Source organism: Nuphar pumila, chromosome 4 (genome assembly GCF_984573655.1).
Source record: "Nuphar pumila chromosome 4, dmNupPumi1.hap1.1, whole genome shotgun sequence".
Classification (NCBI taxonomy): Eukaryota; Viridiplantae; Streptophyta; class Magnoliopsida; order Nymphaeales; family Nymphaeaceae; genus Nuphar; species Nuphar pumila.
The window spans coordinates 70033907-70052730 of record NC_143252.1 but is presented as its reverse complement, the minus strand read 5'-3'; positions in this window follow the sequence as shown (position 1 = coordinate 70052730).

The following is an 18824-nucleotide window of genomic DNA, read 5'->3' as shown; positions in this document are numbered from 1 at the left end:
GTTTTAAACATGATTTAGTCATTGGTACCATCATCTTCATGGATTAAACCATGGATTCAACCTCAAGAACCATCAAGAATCAGCAAGAACAATCCAAGAAGGTGATCCAACCCTGTTTTGTGTGATTTACAGAGATTTTAATACATTAGAATTGATTTTAATATGATTCTTTGCATTAATAACCAATAAAATATATGATTTGCCCTTTTTAATGGGTTAAATCTATGTTTTAAAGGTGATATCAAATTCCAGCCATTGATTCCCTGTTTTTATTTTATTTTCATGGTTTATTCATGTTTGTTTTACGTTCTATAGCATAGAAATAAGTTTTATTTATTGTTTTATGGTTTATTTTATTTATTTACATTAGTTAATGCATGGTTTTTCAAGTTTCTTAAATTTCTGTGTGTTCTAGGTTTAGAACAGTAAAGATGATGTTATTTCGGATGGAAGCACTCATTGTTTATTTCTTATTTTTTTATATGTCATGCATGAGTTATTGAGTTACTGTAGAAAAATCAGAGGTTTTCGATCTCGGGAACCCTGTCAAAAAAATCAGACATCAAATCGGGTTTTTAAAGCTTTAAAATCGTGATTAAAATCAAGAAGGTAACTTGCTATGATGATATTTCTCTCATTTTATATCCGATTTTAGATCTGTAAAATGCTATGGATTCACATTGAATAGATCTGTCTGATGTGAAATTTTCGTATTTTTTGATCACTGTTTAGTATTTTTCCCATTTTAGAGAATCTGTTTTTAAATTTAAAGCTCGTTAGGGTTTACCAAAACCCTAATCAGACTTGTGTTAGTCATAAATCCCAAACCACAGATCCGATTTTAGATCTGTAAAAAGTGAGTATTGTTATTTTTATTTCTGCTGTTCACAACTAAAATTTCAGAAATTTTTGTTTAGGATTTATATTTATTCCTGTATTTTCAATCTGGAATAGCTGTTTTAATCCCTGTTAAGAGTGATATATTTTAGCTCAGATTGCCGGAAGGGTTTCTCCCTAACCGGAGATGATTTTTACGATCTGTAAATTGGGAAATCTCTGTTTTTCTTTATAGTTAGTCGCTGTAAAATTTCATAAATTTCCATGGAGATTTGACCCCTGGTTAAGGCCTTGGACTGAAACTGGTTGGTGAATTAGGTCAAAAATAGCATATTTTTAGGGTTTAATGCAATTTTCAGATTAATTTAATGTCAAAAAATTATTTTTATAATTCCAATTCGACATTAAGGTTATAAAAAGTGCAGGTACCAATTTTTATGGATTTTGGAATCCATTTGATGGCTGAATCAAGCAAATTGTAAAACCGGGTTCCTGAAAGATCCAAAAACACTGCTAAAATCACAGTTTTTGTGATATTCTTGAATTCTCGTGCATAAGAATATATTTTTAGGGTTTAATCATATTCATAATCATATTAGGATGCTTTAGGTTTAATTTGATGCTCATTTGATTTCATTTAGTGCATAAAACCTAAGTTTTTACCAAAAATCTATTTCTAAAAACCTTGATTTCAAGGCCATAGTCTTGCTATCGGGGGCAATTTGGTCATTTGACCTAAATTTTGAAATCCCTAGCCCTATCTTCATATTTTTAATCATGTCATAGCATATTTGGTTTGAGTTTATTTCATTCAAATTTCAAAATTTGCATTTTATCAAAATATCTTTCTAAAAACCCTAATTTCAAGGCCATGGTCTTGTTATTAGGGGTATTTTGGTCATTTTGACCCCAATTTCGAAATTCCATATCTTCTCTTTCATATTTATTCCATTTTATTTCATACTTTATCATTTTTATTTAAGGGAATCAAGGAAGAGGTTTATATCTAGCAAAATCCAACAATTTCCTGATATTATTTGATAAATCTAGAAAAGCCAACATATATTCATTAACCAAGTTTTCTAGTTTTGCAGGTACATTGAAGACTTTATTTTCCATGTATTTAAATTTCAATAGTGATGTAATTTGTAATTAAACTTTGGAATAAGAATTTACATTTCCTGCTTAGCTTAGGTTGCATTGCATATAGTTTATTTTTATAATTTTAATGTGTGATGGATGATGATTCATGCATATTTTTACAAATTCACCATGGTCTACACGAATGGCACATGCACTAGCTTCTATGAAGTTTATAAACTTGGTGGAATTTGTATTTATGGCCATAGTCAGAATACGAATGATACTCAGATTTATAATCTTCACATTAGCCACATTCAGCCTACACTCTTAGGCTAACTTCAAAATGCACTGCATTTCTCAAAAATACAAAAAGTATTTCTCAAATCCTCAAAATCATATTCATTCATTTCATGCATTTGACAATTCCAATTCGAATTCTAAGTCAAGGAAATTGAATTCCTCAAAATCTCCTAAGTCTTATAGCAAAATCGATTTTTCCAAAAGCATTGAATTTCAAAGAATATTTCAAGTATTTCCCAAGTTCCAAATTCAAATTTTCTAAGTTAGAATTTCAATTTCAAAGTTTGAATTCAGAGAAACCAAGTCTGAGAATTGATTTTCACTAAATGTTAAGGATTTCTCAAAATCGATTTTTACTTCTCTCAGAAGTACATTTCAAATCCCATTTCACGATTTTTCATGTGATATCATTTCCAAGATTTACATTTTCTAAATATTTCAATCATTCAAAGCAAACATCTTGTTTTCAAATGTGCATTTTTCTAAAAATTCATAGCACATGCCTGATTCTATGTGCATTTAGAAATTAGAATATGATTTAGACAAGTTGAATAGAGTAGAGCATAAGATTGATCCTTGGTTCAATTACCCCTGTTAAAGGCGGCAGGAACGGTTCAACCTCGTACCGACAGGCGAGTCCCATTCTTCGGAATTTTCCCGCATTTTAAAAACGGAGGCGAGTTATTTTCAAAAATCTTTTTCAAAGGTCAGTTTGATTTGCAAAAAGTTAAAAATTTTGCGATGATAACAGGTTTGGCGACCGTGATGGGACCTGTCTTTGCCTGATCAATTTAATGCTCTACTTAGTTCAATTTGTCAAAATCGATTTCCATGGAATGTCAGCTTTACTTTATGATATCATGTGAACCTAGGAGCCTAGACTTGAACCCAGCTGACATGGAATGCATATAGACTAGGTATGGTTTGGTAGGACCATATTGAGGAGAATTATTCATGCCCACATAGACTTAGGTCTAATACAACACTCCTCAATTTAGGAATTGTATGAAAACAATGTTTGCTTCTTCAAATATTTCAAAATTCTATCTCTTTAGGACTTAGAGCCTTCTGTTTGATTGCATGTGCTCATGTTTTTCAAAAACCACCCCCACCTATATTGTCCCGGTCTTCACGTTGCTGGGCTCTCTTCCAGAACCATAGTTCGGGACAGAGCCTCACAACTGGGCCACCTATTTGGGTGAAAGCCCCCCTGCCACGTACCAAGGGCCATAGTCCAACGTATATCGGCAGGCGCTCAAGGATGTTGGAAAACTTGAACCTAGAACCGGAGAAATTGATTTTATGCCACGTACATCGAGCCTTGGCTTGAGTATATAGGCATAACTGGATTGGATACAGATGATCTGAGCCTTAGAGTTAGGATTAACGTCCTACAGCCATTTCAAAATTTGTGCATCTAGAGTCAGCTTTTAGAGAATGCTGTTTGTGCATACTTTTTTGTGCAGAATGTGATTGAATATGTTATAGTCATCTCCTTTTATTTTCCATATTTTCCCCAATTTTCTAAAAATACTGGACGATTTTCTCAAAATTCCCCAATCTATGTCCATGTACTGTCCATGTTTTAAGCCTTGGATGATTTTTAAATACTCCATTTTATGAAATATTAAAACCCTGGACGATTTTCATGAAATTCCTCTATTTCCTTCAAAACTCCAGGTGATTTCCCATCTTTCCTGTCTTCTGGCTCTCGAATTTCCTGCTTTATTTTTATCTTGCCTACATTTTCCTCAAAATTCCTGTATTTTCCAAGTCTTATTCCAAATTTTCCATGTTTTCCAGTCTATTCTGATGGCATCCAGTCAGCTTGATTCAGTCTTCCCTGAGGGTCACATCTCCTACGAGGTGCGACAACGTCTTCCCGAACATCGAGTCCTCAGCACCGGATCCTTCTTTCCCCGGTGGTATTATTCATGGTTCAAAAACTTCTCTCGTATGTTTCCGGACCATCTGGACGAGTGTGGATTGGAACTGGCGTCCGCAGTGGGAAAGCAAACAGTCAACGACAACTTGATTCATGCACTAGCAGAGCGGTGGAATCCGAGCACTTCTACCTTCTGGTTCCCGTGGGGCGAGATGACAGTATTGATGGATGAATTTTCAGAGATTATGGGATTGCCCGAGCCAGCCGGTCAGCCTGAAGATCCATTGGAGAAACAGTTTCTGATTAATGTTAAGGGTCTGGACCCTAAAGATGCATTAGCTCGCATGACAAGACGCAAGTCTTGGCCATTGATTGAAGAAGATGGAAATGAATATGTAGATCTGCTCGAAATCTACAAACAACATGGGACATTTGCGGAAGTCAGTTCGTTGTCTAGGACAGCTCGAGAGAGAATTCAGCACGCGATGGTTCTTTGCACGGTGGGATTAGCTTTCTTTCCCGACGGACGGAATTACATGGATATCAGAATAGTTCAGCTTATGAGGAGATGGGGAAGTCGACAGACCAGCCGCCTCTCGATAGCCATGGCCGCACTCGCTTTTCTATACCGAGGGTTGACTCGTTTCGCACTCGGAGAATCGATTCTAGTCGAAGGGTGCACCTATGCCTTGCAATCTTGGTTCCTCCGGCATGTGCCAGTCCGAGCCAGTTCATTCAGATACAATGGAGAGAAGCTTCTTCCAGTTGCGCGATACCGGTTCTTGATCGACAACCTTCAAGAGGAAGAAGTCGTATGGGACTACTTTGATCGTCAGGAATCACCTCCCAGATACACTTATGCTTACGGCAAGCGATTCAGACTACTTGGCCCGTTCTTCTGCGCATACTATCATCCCGAGCGGTGTGTCAGGCAGTTCTCTCAAAGGCAGAAGCGCGTAGAGATTCGTCCACTAGCGGGGGTTCTGCCAGAATTCGATCTCGCATCAGATCAGTAGTCCGGAGCATACCATTCTACCAGACATGGCTGAGATTCCTTTGTCAGTCTTACTATTTTTCCTGGTCCTCGTGTGTCTTCTGATTTTGTAGAGTGGTGGAAAATTGTTCGTCCCCCTCCCCTCTGTCAAGTGTATTATTGATAAAATCATGTTTTTCCCCTCAATAAAATTCTTTTACATTTCACTTTGGTTTGACGACCTCGCCTAGGTAACAAGGCATATTTTCAGTTGTTTATCTTGCAAAGAATAGCAATGCAATTGTCGTAATCCCAGCGACAACTCAATCCCTAGTAATGGGATATTATTTCAATTGTCTACCAAAATTCTCAAAAAATATTTTCTTCCAAACCAAATTTCCTTCAGAAGCCTAACCATCAGTTCTGCCCTGCAGAGAGCATCAGCAACATCCAAGAGAACATTTGCAATACCCGATGGTCAATACAAGATCCAGAAAGAAAACCACATCAGTTGAAGGTGTCGCATATTCAGTAGCTTCAGAAGAAGAGATGGACTCACCTCGATCAATCCAGAGTCAGGGTCAGCAGGCGGATGATGGCATCGATCCCCAAATGTATATCATGTTCAAAAAGATGATGACCAAGATGCTGGCAGAGCAAGCTGAGGCCAGTACTGAGCAAATTCAAACTAAACAGAAAGATAAGGGTCAGGCCGTCAAGAATGTGAAGATCAGCAAAAAGCAGAGTCGTCACGAGGAAATATCTGATGAGTCAGAATCAACTGACGATGCTGACAAGGAATATGAAAATAAATATGAATTCAGAAGGTCGACTCAGGGTCAGGGGTCAGCTTACAAATCCAAGAATCAGTCTGTTGACGACCCTACGCAGTCACAACTGAAAGATGTGATGAAAATGGTTAAGGATCTGCAGGCCCGCGACAAGGGCAAGAAAATCTTCACCAGCGAAGACTTCTATGATGGATTGGATGGGGATGATGATCTCGATAACCTCCCCAAGAAATTCATTAAGTTTGATGGTTCGGGTGATCCAAAGGCACACCTCGCCCTTTTCTTCGCAGAGTGTTCCAAGTTCAGGAGGAATAACAGGGCCTTATTTCTTTGTTTCCCTCGCAGTTTGGAGGGTATTGCAGCAAAATGGTATTCAGAGCATATTAATCCCATAGAGCTGAAAGAGTTTGATAAAGTGGTCAATTTGTTTATTGAGCGCTTCTTATTCAACGCTGAGGCACTCCCGACCCTCAGCCACCTCTGTGGCCTGAAACAGAGAGAAAATGAAAAGGCCCGAGATTTTATCCACCGCTGGAGGTCAGCTTGTAATAAAATGAGAGATCCCATATCAGAGGGGCATGCTTTGTCCTTAATTCTAAGCAATTTCTCGCAGCCTCTGAAAGGCCTCATCTCCACCGCACCATCCAGAACCTTTATTGAATTAACAGAGAGAGCCGAATGGCTCGAATTAAGTCTGGAGAATGGCTTCTATGAAGGTTTCACTTTCACCAAGAACAGCGGCCAGAACGAGTCAAAGAAGAAGACTCACTTTACTAATTCTGTCAATAATAATAAATGGAATCATCGCAAGGGGCAGAATAGAGACTTCTGTTATGGGGCAGGAGGTTCAAACAGGAATGATCAGAAAGGGAAGTCGATCCCGCAATTCAATAAGCCGCTTCAGCTGGAGCAGGGACCAAAACCCCGAGAAAAAGTGAAGTATGAAGGATGGAGCTATGACAGGAAATTCACTCCATTAGATCAATCACTCGAGACTGTGCTCGAGTACATGTTGACCAAGGAGATGGTCAAGTTGCCAAGGCTGGCCGATCCTCCCGTTCCTATGGGAAAATTCAAAGACCAATTCTGCAAGTTCCACAGAACAGTGGGGCACAATACTGAGAACTGCTTTGTTCTAAAGAATATTGTTCAGGACCTTATTGATAAAAATCTTCTGGTAGAAGGCGCGGAAGATGAAAATATAGATATTCTAAAAGAGCCATTTCCTCGTCATTCTACAGTAGTCATCACCGAACAGTCGTTTCAACCACAGGAGCATATCAGGCCATGCTCTGAAAATGACATGCAAGCTCAACATCAAGTCCTGGTATTGCAGCAGGCTCGGTCCAAGGCCCAGAAGATGGACCTTATTTCAGCTTTCGGCAAATTGAAAGTGTCTGACAAGTCCGCTGGGATATCTCCCGAGGTAGCCAGAAGTATGCCATGGCTCCCTAAGCATCTCATTAAGTCCACCACAAAGAAAAGCGAGACATCAACTCTAAAGCCTATTACAGCATTATCAAATGTCTCAATTTTGGACTTAACTCAAGCCTCCGCCAAGCATCAACAGGTGTTGAATGATCTGCTACAAAAAATCAAGGTGAAACCAAGCACAACTCTTGAAGACATGGCCCATATAGTCAATCAGGCCATGACAAATGCCCCAGTTACTTTCTCCGATGAGGATCTCCCTAAACCTCATGTATTTCACAACAATGCCTTGTATGTTGTGGTTCGAACCAGAGGGATGACAGTTCCTCATGTGCTGATCGATGGAGGCAGCAGCCTTAATATATGTCCGGAAATGACCGCCAAAGCTTTGGGCATAAAAGAAGAAGAATACATTCCAGATCCAATCACCATTTATGGGTTTGACAATCATGGCCAAACAGCGAAAGGAAAAATATTCCTAGAGATCTTCATTGACTACTCGGTTCATTCAATTCTCTTTCACGTGGTCAATGTGCCGCCCACTTACAATCTACTTCTCGGGAGACCGTGGATCCACAACACAAACGCAGTACCGTCTACTCTGCATCAATGCATCAAGTGGTCAAAAGGTGGTATGATCACGACACTCTTAGGCGAAGATCCGGAGCAGAGGCTAGCACAGCCCATGGTTCCCAGGCCCTCTTTCACTACTGATATCCCTAGCATTAGGGGTATTGAAGAGGTCAGCTTCGAAGAGGATTCAAAAATAATGCAGAGGACAGAGCAGCCCGAGCATACAGTGGCTGCGACCCGATTGGGAGGTCCACAGTTCTTTAAGATTGGAGAACGAATTGATTACAGCACTCTTAAGGGTCATCCCCTATTCTCCCAATTTATGAAGGCTAAAAAAGGATTTGATTTACTAGTAAAGCATGGCTATCAGCCTTTTCGAGGCCTAGGCAAAAATGAAGATGGTCGTCTTGAACCAGTGATTCCTCAGCACTACCCTAAAAGATCCGGATTAGGCTTTAATGGTCGAAGGTCTCAGAAAGGGACTGTTTTCGTTAAGGGAGCACATTAGAAGAATTCCTTTGTCTTTCTTTTTCTATTCTGTTATCGGGATGATATCCCATTTCATCTTCATCATTGTCATTTTGATTAATTCTATCTTTTAATAAGGTTGCCAATTTCCTTTGTCTATCTTGGTGCCATTTGTTTCTTTACTTCTCAATATTAAATCCTCACAAAATTGAAATCATTTTGCTCTTTCATCTTTCCAATTATTTTTAATAAAAGCAATTTATTTCATGATGAGCAATTTCCCTAAATCAATTTATCCTCCAATTTTTAGAATGTCTTCCCGATCTATCAAGAAGCTCGTCTTTAATCCAAAAGCCTGTTCGAAATCAGCAATAATTCATCAGGTCAGAATAAGAACAAAATGCAGTCAGACTGCAAAACAGTCAGAAGAATCCGCAGAGTTCGATTCAGCTCTTCAAGAACTGCCAGAATTTGCATCGGTTCAGAAGCAAGATGAGCCATCATCCTTAGTTCAAGATCCGACTGAGGATATCAATATCAGATCAGAAGACGATCCTAGAATTCTCAAGATTGGCAGTGGTTTGAGTCCAGGAGAGAAAGAAAGGCTCACTCATTTCCTCAAGCAGCATGAAGAAGTATTCGCACGGACTTATGAGGATATGCCAGGTTTAGATCCGAAATTGGTGGAACATCGCCTCGTTCTGAAGCCTGAGGCGAAACCAGTCAAGCAGAAGTTGAGAAAAATGGATCCTCGAATCGAGCAACAGGTCAAGGAAGGACTTGAGGATCTGCTTAAAGCAGGATTCATTCGAGCAATTGATTACCCGGATTGGTTGGCGAATATTGTAGCAGTTCCTAAGAAGAATGGGAAAGTGCGAATCTGTATCGACTTCCGTGATCTCAATAAAGCCACTCCAAAGGATGACTATCCGCTCCCAAACATTGATCTCCTAGTCGATAGCACAGCCGGGCATGCTATGTTTTCCTTTATGGACGGATACTCCGGATATAATCAAATCAAGTTGGCCGCTCGTGACCAATCCAAAACATCCTTTACCACGCCATGGGGCACTTTCTGTTATACAGTCATGCCTTTTGGGCTCAAGAATGCTGGAGCCACTTATCAGCGCGCTATGGCCGTTATATTCCATGATCAGATGTACAAAATCATGGATGCATATGTTGATGATATTCTAGTAAAATCCAAAGAAGAGGAAGATCACATCGAAGCTCTCAATCAAGTTTTCAAGCGGCTCATTCTTTACAAGCTAAGACTCAATCCACAAAAATGTGTTTTTGGAGTCGAATCGGGCAAGTTGCTAGGCTTCTTAGTCAGCAAGAAGGGGATAGAGATGGATCCTGCTAAGGCCAAGGCTATCATTGGCATGCTGCCTCCGACTAATCTTAAAGAATTGCGTAGCCTTCAAGGACGCATGCAATCAATTCGGCGATTCATTTCTAATTTGGCCATGAGATGTGAGCCTTTCAATCATTTGCTCAGAAAAGGAGTGAAGTTTGAATGGGGACCAGAGTGTCAGCAATCGTTCGAACGCATCAAGAAATATCTTCTCAATCCTCCTGTTTTAAAGCCGCCAGAATTAGGGAAACCTCTATTGCTATACATTTCAGTTAATCAAGTTGCTTGCGGCGGATTCTTGGCACAATACGAAGAAGGCAGCTTGATAGAACATGCCATTTACTATGTGAGCAAGACCTTTATTGATTATGAGAAGAAATACTCTCAGATAGAGAAGACATGCCTAGCTCTGGTATGGATGTGTCAGAAATTGAGGCATTATCTATTGGCGTCTGAAGTCAAGATTCTATCTAAATTAAATCCTCTCAAGTACGTTCTTGAACAACCATTTCTCAGCGGACGGATCGCCAAATGACAAGTCCTATTAATGCAATACGACTTCGAATATGTCTCTCAGCAATCTATCAAAGGCCAAGAAATTGCAGACCAATTAACAGATTTTCCTCTAGCAGAGGATGTTAAAGCTGAGGATGATTTCCCCGATGAGCGGATCTACAATATTCAACAATCCCCAATTTGGAATTTATTCTTCGACGGTTCCAAGAATATGGCAGGCATAGGAATCGGAATTCTGCTAATTACACCAGAGAAAGAGATGATTCCCTTTTCTCTTAAACTGGATTTTCAATGCACTCATAATATGGCCGAGTATGAAGCTTTGATACAAGGCCTGAAAATTCTACAGGACTTCAATGTCAAAATAGTGCATGCTTATGGCGATTCTTTGTTAATCGTCAATCAAGTTCTGGCCGAATGGCAAGTGAAAGATCAGAAACTACTTCCTTACCAGAAGATTGTCTCAGCTCTTGCCAACAAATTCGAAGAATTCCAACTTTTTCATATCAAAAGAGATTTCAACCAAGTTGCAGACAGTTTAGCCAATCTGGGATCCATCATGTCTTTCAGGAGTGGAGAATCTTGTCGCTCATTTGAAATTGGCAGACTTGATCAACCCGCTTTCGTTCCAGTAGAGCAGATAAACCAGGCTGAGTAGAAGAAGAAGCCTTGGTATCATGATATCAAAAATTTCATTAAAACTGGCGAATTTCCTCCAGAATTATCAAAGAGAGAGCAGCGAGCAATTCAACGCATGTCTGCTCAATATTTTATTCTTGCCGACGTCCTTTATTGTCGTGGATTCAATTCTGAATATTCCAGATGTTTGGACAAAGAAGAAGCCAAAGAAGTCGTGCAAGAAGCACATGAAGGCATTTGCGGTGGCCATGTTGGCTATCAGACTCTCGTCAAACAAATCATCCGAGCAGGATATTATTGGAGAACTATGCAACAAGATTGCTATCGTTTTGTAAAGAAGTGCGTTCAATGTCAGATGCATGCGCCTTTCATTCATGCGCCAGCGACATACTTGCAATCTGTCGTCTCGTCATGGCCATTTTCCATGTGGGCTTTCGATGTTGTAGGCCCCATCACTCCTTCAGCCTCCAATGGTCATAAATATTTTCTTGCCGCAACAGAATATTTTACTAAATGGGTAGAAGCAGTCACTCTACGCACAGTAGAAGGTCGGCATGTGGTTTCTTTCATCCATAAGAATATCCTTTGCCGCTTCGGTATACCGCATGATATTGTGTTGGATAATGGCAGTCATTTCAAGAATGAGAGAATGAGGACATTCTGCTCAAAATTCAGAATTCATCATCATTTTTCCGCTCCTTATTATCCTCAAGGGAATGGTCAGGCAGAGGCCACCAACAAGGTTCTGATTCGAATCCTGGAGCGAACTTTAGAAACGGGCCGTGACTGGCATGAAAAGATTCATGATGCATTATGGGAATACAGAACCACCATTCGAACTCCAACGAATGCTACTCCGTCAGAACTTGTCTACGAAACTGAAGTAGTGCTGCCTCTACATGTTCAGAAACCTGCTCTGAAATTTGCATCACTTCTAGAATTACCTCTTGATCAGTATCAGCAACAGCGACTAGTACAGCTTGATTTGCTTGATGAAAGAAGGCTCAGAGCAGCAGAGCATGCTCAATCCTATCGCCAGAGGATAGCCCGACAATATGCAAAAACTGTCATTGAGAGAAAATTTCGGGTCAATGATCTAGTGCTCAGATCAACAACTTATCTCAGGCATCGCCCGGGTGGCAAATGGTCGCCAAATTGGAAAGGTCCTTATGTTGTCAAAGAGGCACTACCTCGCAATTCATATCGACTCATCAATGCTGATGGAATAAAATTACCAGATCCCATCAATGCTCGACATTTGAAAAAATTCTATACTTGAACAATTCTCTATTCTTTGTAATCCTTCCAAATTTTCTTCAATAATGATCAAAATTCTTTTCCCAGTTACACTGGGGCATTTTAAAATTTTGTTTTTATCTACAAATATTCCGTATGCAGGCAGGATAAACAAATCTCCCATTTCACGCACTTGTGCACACCTGTGCACCCATTTACATTCATTTGCATTTGCATGCATTCATTCGCATTCGTCTGCATCAATTTGCATTAGCATCGATTACCCATTCAGGATAAGGGATAAATCCTGAGACCCCGATAGTTGTCCGAGTCGTCGTGAGGGTGAAGACTGAAAATTTTCCATCAAAATCAATTAGTAATTCTTCAGGATCCAGTGTTCGTGCTGGTAATTTTTCAAAAATCCAGTGTTCGGGCTGGTAAACTTTCAAAAACCCAGCGCTCGTACTGGTAACCATTTAAAATCCAACGCTCGTACTGGTAATCATTTAAAATCCAGCGCTCGTACTGGTAACCTTTTAAAATCCAGCGCTTGTACTGGAAATCTTTCAAAATCCAGCACTCGTACTGGTAATCTTCCAAAATCCAGTATCCAAACTGGTACATTTTTAAACCAGTATGCATACAGGTATCTTTTCAAAATCGAGCACTCGTGTCATGTCAGTCGACCTCTTGAGTTCAATCCTCGTGTTGATCACTCATCAAATTCCCAATTTCCAAATTCCCAATTTCCAAATTTCCAATTTCCAATTTCCAATTATCAATTTCCAAATTTCCAAATTTCTAATTTCCAATTTTTCAATTTCAAATATCAAATTTCAAAATTCCAATTTCCAAAATTTGACCCTTTTAAGCCACCCAATACCAATTTCAATCATTTTCTCTTGCGAGAGACCCTTTGTATAGGGAGAGTTCGAGGGAGCTCGCTCTTTTCGCATGCTATCCAATTCGTTCACTTAGCCCCTTTTCAGGGAGAGTTTGAAGGAACTCGTGTCTTTGTGAACCGTTTGCAAAACAAAATTCCAAATTTCACACAAGGAACCCTTTTTATAGGGAGAGACTCGACGGAGACTTGCTTTCCTTGTGGCCCCATAATTTCAGACTAGGCCATTTCATCATGAAGGACCCTCTTTTCAGGGAGAGTGTGATGAACTCGTTCCTTCATGACCAATTTACCAACCTCACCAATTCCGGCCCCCTTTCCATAAGAGAAGCCTAATGTTAGGAAGTTTTGACGAAAGCTTAATTTCTCTTCGAAAGTTCGTTTTGCAAACACCTCCTCTTCAGGGAAGAGAGGAGTAATTCCCAATTCCAATTTCTGAATCTTCTCCTTTGGGAAAAGGAGAAGAGAATTTTTGTCAGAAATGTGTTGCGTTGTGCTTCAAATGCTCGATTTCACAAAAGGATTTCAAGAAAGTTTTGCCAATTTGTCCTTAAATATTTGTTGATTTCAAAAATCTTTATTGCACAAAATTATTACTTCAGAATACCTCCATTATTACTTCCGAAAGGGTAATGCTTTCGCGAAAAAGGATTCAAAGTTCAAAATCTTTCTATTGGCCAACCAAAAGGATGAAGAATAAATCCTCGATATGGCCAGCAAAGAAAACTCAATGTTGTTGCAAAGCCATAAGTGATTGATATTAATCGCAGTCAATGGCACATTTTTAAAGACTTTTTGGAAAAATAAAGTAGTCGAAATATCCTGGGTGATACAGAAAAATCCACTCAATTTTCATATCTCCTCAATCACCTAAGCTGCAATTAAATATCTGCAAAAGGGATCTCTCAATTGTCGTCGAGATGAAGGCGAATTAAGCGAGTCGACCCCCGGGGCCAAAGAAGATTTGGATCATCTCCAAGATGACGGAGTTTGTGACGGATCCTTCCAGGGAAAGTTCAGATCACCGTCGAGATAAAGGCGAGTGTGATGAGCCTACCGACAAACCCTAAAAGATATTTAATTCCAGCTATCATCAAGAGATTTCTTACCAAAGAGCCAATAACTATCAAGATAATCCCTGAGAGAAAATAAGGATCGGAACATCTCTGAGATGGAGTTTGTGATGTACTCTTCCTAAAAAAAAAAAAGGAGAGAGACAAGTCAGGACATCTCTAAAATGAAGGATGATGTAATTCCCGAAAAATCCAAGAGAGCTCTAATATGCTAAAAAGAGAGTGCAGAAAGATCATCATGAGAAAAGAATCCCAGGATATCAGACTGCCGAATCTATCAAGAATCTTCTTTAATTTTGTGAAATTTTTTTATCAATATTCTTTCACTAATAGCTCTCGCAATATCAAGAATACTTTCTTTCCCGTCCATATCAAGGAAATTGATAGCTTCCTTGAAAGAAAGCCAATCGCAAGCAATTTGAATTTGAATCTTGATTCTACGGAGTTAAGCCCAGTCGGAGGTAATACTTCAGGTAGAAAAGAGGGAATACTTTCAAAACAATGCGCATCACTTTCAATTATTTTGAATCAACAATAATTTTCAACATTTTGACAATATTTTCTAGCTATCCTGGCGTGAAGCGAGAGCTTGAGGTTCATCTTTGGCGCATCCTGACATCAGTTGTTATCCCTTTTAGGACTTGATAACGGGAGTTTTCAAGATTCCTTCCCTTCTTTGGTATAATCTGAGCGCACGGGCTCTCAGATTCGCACACTTCCCTGTGTCCCCACTGTCCCACCATAGACAGTCAAATTTCGGCTTGAGGTTAAGCCACCAATTCCAGCAAAAGGCAATTTCAAAAGTTAATTAGTCTCAGCAATGAGGCGCCCAAAATCAATCCCTTTTCAAACTTTAGAGACCCCAATTTCGTTCCTTTTGCAAAACCCCTATCGGATTCATTGTGCGGAAATCTGAAGGTTCCATCACGGTCTCTTCTTTCGAGGATTCCGTTCATTTTCTGCCCGATCAGGTTAAGGGTATAAACCTGAGCCTCCTTTGATGAGGTATTTCATTTTCAACCCAATCAGGTTAAGGGTACAAACCTGAGCCTCCTTTGATGAGGTATTTCATTTTCAACCCGATCAGGTTAAGGGTACAAACCTGAGCCTCATTTGATGAGGTATTTTATTTTCAACCCGATCAGGTTAAGGGTACAAACCTGAGCCTCCTTTGATGAGGTATTTCATTTTCAACCCGATCAGGTTAAGGGTACAAACCTGAGCCTCCTTTGATGAGGTATTTCATTTTCATTTCCCGGTCAGGTTAAGGGTCAAACCTGAGCTTCGTTTCTACACGAGGTATTTTCTGTCCCATCCAGGTTAAGGGCAAAACCTGAATCTCACTTCTTTTTGAAATAAAATTTTCTCCTTATTCCCCATTTCATATCTATCATCATCACTTGAACTAATTCTTTCATACCCAGTCAGATTCATCTAACTGGGGCATTTTTATGATCCAAATTTGGTGTGTTTTCTTTGCCACTAAGCTCGGCTTTCAACCGGCTTAGCAGCAAAGAGGGGCATCTGTAAACACCCCAAATTTTCACCCTCATCCAGTGTTTGTCCATTTCCTAAGTCATTACAGATCATTGTATGTCATTGCATGTATTCTGCATAGCATTGCATGTCATTGCATAGCATTGCAGGTCATTGCATCTCATTTTCGAGATCCAGCACTCCTATTTCAAAACATTCAATCCAGATTTGAATTTTAAAGCTTTTATTTCAAAAACAATTTCAAAACCTGGGTCTTTATTCAATACTCTGTCATTTTCCAACCCCAGGACTTTATATTTCGAAATATTTTCTCAAGAAAACAATCTGGATTCATTTCAAATTCAAATTTTAATCGATTTCAATTCACAGATGAGACTCATTGAGGTGGTGTCGCTTCTGAATTCCTCTATTCATCAAATTTCTCAAAATTTTAAAAGTTTCAGTCCGATCAGGACTCTGTCTCAGAGACCTGATCCGGTCAGGAGTCTGTTTTGAAGTCTGTTTTACTTCCATTTTTAATCTTTTTTGTTTGTTTTTGAAATTTAGGTCATTTTACAGAGTCCAGTTAGTTCAGGATTCTATTTTAGAGTTCGGTCGAGTTAGGAATCTAACCCTGACTGTGTTTTCTGACTTATTTCATCATTTCGTGATAAAATCTTTTGAAAATTCTTTCATTTGGCTTTTAAAATCTAAAATCTCAGAGTCCTAAGAGTTCAGGACTCTAACTCGGAGTTCCAGTTCGCATAAGACCCTATTTTCAAAAATCTTGAATTTCAAATGTCAATTTTAACCCTTTTTCAAAGCCATTTTCAGTGTTTATTTCAAAAACTCGAGGTGGGCCCACTCAGTTGGCACCATATCCAGAGGAATTCTAATTCAATTAGGATCCTATATCATTTCAAAAATTTCAATTTCAAAGTTTGCTTTTGAAAAGCTTTTGAAAACTCCTTCAATTTCAAGTTTTAAAATTGCTTTTTGAAAAACTCAAGTAGGGCCCACTCGGGGTGGCGCCATATTCGAGTAAGTCAGGGCTAGACTAGGGTTAGTTGATGTCTTGGTTAGTGTTAGAGGTTTAGAAGAGTCAAAACCCTTTTGAAAAACTCATTTTTGAAAGTTAGTTTTTAAAACTAGTGTTTTTAAAGGTTTTTAAAAGTGTTTTAAAAACCCAATGTGAGAGAATGCCAAGTGGCACCACATTTGGGGGATTTTTAGGATTAGCTAGGGGTTAATTAGGAACTATTTAGGATAATTTAGACTAGGGGTAGTTAGGTAACTCCACCCCAAAATCGCCCTTGTTAGAGTCCAAAAAATTCAAAATTCCCAATTTTTAAACCTAAAAAAATTCTATAAATAGTCTCCATAGGGGGGTCGATTTTTCCAATTGGCTTTCCTTTGGATTCTTGGAGCTTCTCTCTCCTCTCCAGCCCTTCCTCCATTGCAGCAACCTCAAGGTAACTATTTTCTCTAATTTTTAGTTTTTATTTAATGTTTTTCATTGTTTTAAACATGATTTAGTCATTGGTACCATCATCTTCATGGATTAAACCATGGATTCAACCTCAAGAACCATCAAGAATCAGCAAGAACAATCCAAGAAGGTGATCCAACCCTGTTTTGGGTGATTTACAGAGATTTTAATCCATTAGAATTGATTTTAATATGATTCTTTGCATTAATAACCAATAAAATATATGATTTGCCCTTTTTAATGGGTTAAATCTATGTTTTAAAGGTGATATCAAATTCCAGCCATTGATTCCCTGTTTTTATTTTATTTTCATGGTTTATTAATGTTTGTTTTACATTCTATAGCATAGAAATAAGTTTTATTTATTGTTTTATGGTTTATTTTATTTATTTACATTAGTTAATGCATGGTTTTTCAAGTTTCTTAAATTTCTGTGTGTTCTAGGTTTAGAACAGTAAAGATGATGTTATTTCGGATGGAAGCACTCATTTTTTATTTCTTATTTTTTTATATGTGGTGCATGCATGAGTTATTGAGTTACTGTAGAAAAATCAGAGGTTTTGGATCTCGGGAACCCTGTCAAAAAAATCAGACATCAAATCCGGTTTTTAAAGCTTTAAAATCGTGGTTAAAATCAAGAAGGTAACTTGCTGTGATGATATTTCTCTCATTGTATATCCGATTTTAGATATGTAAAGTGCTATGGATTCACATTAAATAGATCTGTCTGATGTGAAATTTTCGTATTTTTTGATCACTGTTTAGTATTTTTCCCATTTTAGAGAATCTGTTTTTAAATTTAAAGCTCGTTAGGGTTTACCAAAACCCTAATCAGACTTGTGTTAGTCATAAATCCCAAACCACAGATCCGATTTTAGATCTGTAAAAAGTGAGTATTTTTATTTTTATTTCTACTGTTCACAACTAAAATTTTTAGAAATTTTTGTTTAGGATTTATATTTATTGCTGTATTTTCAATCTGGAATAGCTGTTTTAATCCCTGTTAAGAGTGATATATTTTAGCTCAGATTGCCGGAAGGGTTTCTCCCTAACCGGAGATGATTTTTATGATCTGTAAATTGGGAAATCTCTATTTTTATTTATAGTTAGTCGCTGTAAAATTTCATAAATTTCCATGGAGATTTGACCCCTGGTTAAGGCCTTGGACTGAAACTGGTTGGTGAATTAGGTCAAAAATAGCATATTTTTAGGGTTTAATGCAATTTTCAAATTAATTTAATGTCAAAAAATTATTTTTATAATTCCAATTCAACATTAAGGTTATAAAAAGTGCAGGTACCAATTTTTATGGATTTTGGAATCCATTTGATGGCTGAATCAAGCAAATTGTAAAACCGGGTTCCTGAAAGATCCAAAAACACTGCTAAAATCACAGTTTTTGTGATATTCTTGAATTTTCGTGCATAAGAATATATTTTTAGGGTTTAATCATGTTCATAATCATATTAGGATGCTTTAGGTTTAATTTGATAAGATATGGAATTTCAAAATTGTATTTTGGTCAGGAAATTGTTGGATTTTGCTAGATATATTCATTCATTTCATGCATTTGCCAATTCCAATTCGAATTCTAAGTCAAGGAAATTGAATTCCTCAAAATCTCCTAAGTCTTATAGCAAAATCGATTTTTCCAAAAGCATTGAATTTCAAAGAATATTTCAAGTATTTCCCAAGTTCTAAATTCAAATTTTCTAAGTTAGAATTTCAATTTCAAAGTTTGAATTCAGAGAAACCAAGTCTGAGAATCGATTTTCACTAAATGTTAAGGATTTCTC